Source organism: Arachis duranensis, chromosome 5 (assembly GCF_000817695.3).
Source record: "Arachis duranensis cultivar V14167 chromosome 5, aradu.V14167.gnm2.J7QH, whole genome shotgun sequence".
Classification (NCBI taxonomy): domain Eukaryota; kingdom Viridiplantae; phylum Streptophyta; class Magnoliopsida; order Fabales; family Fabaceae; genus Arachis; species Arachis duranensis.
In genome coordinates, this window is record NC_029776.3 from 74,254,956 (window position 1) to 74,259,209 (window position 4,254).

General features: G+C 41.8%; 1 non-coding gene across 1 annotated transcript; it reads right to left on the minus strand.

Annotated features, from left to right (window-relative positions):
- Window positions 1-1,349: 1,349 nt before the first annotated feature.
- Window positions 1,350-1,453, minus strand: LOC127748037 (small nucleolar RNA R71). Its single transcript, XR_008009980.1, has one exon. It is a non-coding gene; the product is annotated as a small nucleolar RNA R71 (small nucleolar RNA).
- Between the last annotated feature and the right edge of the window lie 2,801 nt (window positions 1,454-4,254).

Genomic DNA, 4,254 nt, shown 5'->3' on the forward strand with positions numbered 1-4,254 from the left:
AGTGAAGAAGGAAAACTGGCGTTTAAACACCAGCCAGGATACCTGGCTGGGCGTTTAACGCCCAAAAGGGTAGCATTTTGGGCGTTAAACGCCAGAATGGATACCATTTTGGGCATTTAATGCCAGGATGGCACAAGAGGGAAGATTTTGTTTTTAATTCAAATTTTTTTCAAGTTTTTCAAAATCAAATCTTTTTCAAACCATATCTTTTCAATCATTTATTTTCAAAATCAATTTCTTTCCTTTTTTCAAAAAAACTTGCTAACAATTAATGATTTGATTCAACATTTCAAGTATGTTGCCTTTTCTGTTGAGAAAGGTTTAACGTTTGAATCATATCTTTTCTTGTTAGCCAAGTCATTAATTTTAAAAATCAATTCTTTTTTTAATTGTTTTTCAAATCATATCTTTTCAATCATATCCTTTTAAAAAACTATAACTTTTCAATCATATCTTTTTTAATCACATCTTTTTCAAAATAGTTTTCAATCATATCTTTTTGATTTCTAATTTCAAAATCTTTTTCAAAAATCACTTTATTTCTTTCCCAACTTTAATTTTCGAAAATCATTCTTCAATTTTTCAAAATTTCTTCAAAATCTTTTAATTTATTCTTCCCCTCTTCTCACATCCTTCTATTTATGGATTAACACTCCTCCTCAATACACAATTCGAACTCTATTCCTCTTGATAAGTTCGAATTCTTCTACCTTCTCCTTCTATTCTTCTTTTTCTCTGACATCTCAAGGAATCTCTATAACAGTGACATAGAGGATTCCATATTTTCTTGTACTCTTCTCTTTCATATGAGCAGGAGCAAAGACAAAAACATTCTTGTTGAGTCTGACCCTGAACCTGAAAGGACCTTGAAGCGAAAGCTAAGAGAAGCTAGAGCACTACTCTCTGTAGAGGACCTAACAGAAATCTTCAAACTAGAAGAAGACATGGCAGCCGAAAACAACAACAATGCCAACAATGCAAGGAAGGTGCTAGGTGACTTTACTGCACTTACTCCCGACTTCTATGGGAGAAGCATCTCTATCCCTGCCATTGGAGCAAACAACTTTGAGCTTAAGCCTCAATTAGTTTCTCTAATGCAACAGAATTGCAAGTTCCATGGACTTCCATTGGAAGATCCTCATCAGTTTTTAGCTGAATTCTTTCAAATCTGTGACACTGTCAAGACCAATGGGGTTGACCCTGAGGTCTACAGACTTATGCTATTCCCTTTTGCTGTAAGAGATAGAGCTAGGATATGGTTAGACTCACAACCCAAAGGAAGCCTGAACTCTTGGGAAAAGCTAGTCAATGCCTTCTTGGCAAAGTTCTTTCCACCTCAAAAATTGAGTAAGCTTAGAGTGGAAGTCCAAACCTTTAGACAGAAGGAAGGTGAATCCCTCTATGAAGCTTGGGAAAGATACAAACAATTGATCAGAAAGTGTCCTTTTGACATACTTTCTGAATGGAGCATCATAGGTATCTTCTATGATGGTCTGTCTGAACTGTCCAAGATGTAATTGGACAGCTCTGCTGGAGGATCTCTTCATCTGAAGAAGACGCCTGCAAAAGCTCAAGAACTCATTGAAATTGTTGCGAATAACCAATTCATGTACACTTCTGAAAGGGATCCTGTGAACAATGGGACGAATCAAAAGAAAGGAGTTCTTGAGATTGATACCCTGAATGCCATATTGGCTCAGAACAAAATATTGACTCAGCAAGTTAATATGATTTCTCAAAGTTTGTCTGGAATGCAAGCTGCACCAGGCAGTACTAAGGACGTTTCATCTGAAGAAGAAGCTTATGATCTTGAGAACCCATCAATGGAAGAGGTGAATTACATGGGAGAACCCTATGGAAACACTTATAATCCTGCATGGAGAAATCATCCAAATCTCTCATGGAAGGATCAATAGAGACCTCAATAAGGTTTTAACAATAATAATGGTGGAAGAAACAGGTTTAGCAATAGCAAGATTTTTCATCATCTTCTCAGCAACAGACAGAGAATTCTAAGCAGAGCCACTCTGACTTAGCAACCATGGTCTCTGATCTATTCAAAACCACTCAAAAGTTTTATGACTGAAACAAGATCCTCTATTAGAAACTTGGAGGCACAAGTGGGTTAGCTAAGTAAGAAAGTTACTGAACTCTCTCCTAGTACTCTTCCAAGCAATACAGAAGAGAATTCAAAAGGAGAGTGCAAGGCCATCAACATGGCCGAACTTGGAGAGGAGAAAGAGGCAGTGAGCGCCACTGGGGAAGGCCTCAATGGACGTCCACTGGCTCCAATGAGTTCCCTAATGAGGAATCATGGGAATCTGAGGCTCACACTGAGACCATAGAGATTCCATTGGGTTTACTTCTTCCATTCATGAGCTCTGATGAGTATTCTTCCTCTGAAGAGGATGAAGATGTCACTAAAGAGCAAGTTGCTAAGTACCTTGGAGCAATCATGAAGCTAAATGACAAGTTATTTGGTAATGAGAATTGGGAGGTGATGCAATTGCATATTTGTTATATTAGCTAGTTAGTTTAGTTGGTTTTAGCTTAATCTCACTCATTTTCTCTAAATAAACAAGTCTTTTTATGAGTTTTATCTTCATGCATGAGAACACCAAGGAACATGTTGATTCTAGCCAAATTCATGCAAATAATTTAAAGAATACATACATGAATGAGTATGAATGAATCTTATGAAATTTATTGTATGAATTGGTAAGACTTTGAAGCTATTTCCTTTGTTGATGATAGGTGATGAAACAAGGAAGCATGGAAGCAAGAATGATGCAAGCTGACCAAGAAGCAAAGTTGGCGTTGCCAACTTGAGGAATGTGGTGCGTTGTTGAGGACAACGCCAGGCAGCCTTGGAAGCAAAGTTGGCGTTGCCAACTTGAGGAATGTGGTGCGTTGTTGGAGGCAACGCCAGGCAGCTTTGGAAGCAAAGTTGGCGTTGCCAACTTGAGGAATAGGCTGCGTTGTTGAAGGTAACGCCAGGCAGCCTTGGGTGAGAAGTTGGCGTTGCCAACTTGAAGAAAGGAGTGAGTTATTCAAGGCAACGCCAAGCAACAAGAATGAAGCTTTGAAGAGGAGCTTGAGGGCATTGCCAACGCCAAGAATCATAGGCGTTACTCAAGGCAACGCCAAGCAACTTTGGCACCATAGGAAACAACCTCGAGGGCGTTGCCAACGCCAGGAATCATTGGCGTGTTCCTTGGCAACGCCAGAAATGGCTGCTTGGCTAGGCACCAAGTCTTGGGTGCCAGCCAGGTTGCCAACGCCAGAAGGTGCTGCCAGCCAGGTTGCCAACGCCAGAATGTGCTGCCAGCCAAGTTGCCAACGCCAGAATGTGCTGCCAGCCAAGTTGCCAACGCCAGAATGTGCTGCCAGCCAAGTTGCCAACGCCAGAATCAAGTTCCCAACGCCAAGCCTTGCCAACCACGTTGCCAACGCCAGGAAAGCCTTGCCAACCACGTTGCCAACGCCAGGAAAGCCTTGCCAACCACGTTGCCAACGCCAGGAAAGCCTTGCCAGCCACGTTGCCAACGTGGGAAGCAAGTTTTAGAGCCTTGAAGAAGGCTCGAGCACGTTGCCAACGCCAGCTTCTATGGGCGTGTTCACTGGCAACGTGGGAAGCAATGCCTGGAGCTAGGAAAGAAGGCTCGAGCACGTTGCCAACTCAAGAAAGCATTGGCGTGTTTGGCAACAACAACTCCAACAAGGCAGCCTGACCATGTCATCTTCAATGGAAGATATCTTGAGCTACAGAGATCCAAATTGAATGCTTCCAGTTGCGTTGGAAAGCTAACATTCAGAGCTTTCCAACCATATATAATAGTCTATGGTGGAGCACAAAATTGAAGCCAAAACAGAGTCATCTTTAGGCCCTAAAAACAAGAACATGAAGTGAAATTCAAGAAGGCTAGACATGAGCCCTGGAGGGGGGCACGAGCACGTTGCCAACGTGCTAGCAAAGGGGCGTGTTTTGCAACAACGCCAGCCCCAAGTCCCTGCCTTGGGAGGTTAGGCACGGGCACGTTGCCAACTTGGGAGTGAAGGTGCGTTTTTGGCAACAACTTGGCAGCTCAACCTTACCTTCTTTGAGGAAGCATAACTTGAGCTAGGAAAGTCCAATTGAGGTGATTCCAGTGGCATTGGAAAATAGACATCAAGAGCTTTCCAATGATGTATAATAGTCCATATTGAAGCAGAAGGTTGACACTCAAATTCTGGGCTACATTTAGCATGAAAATA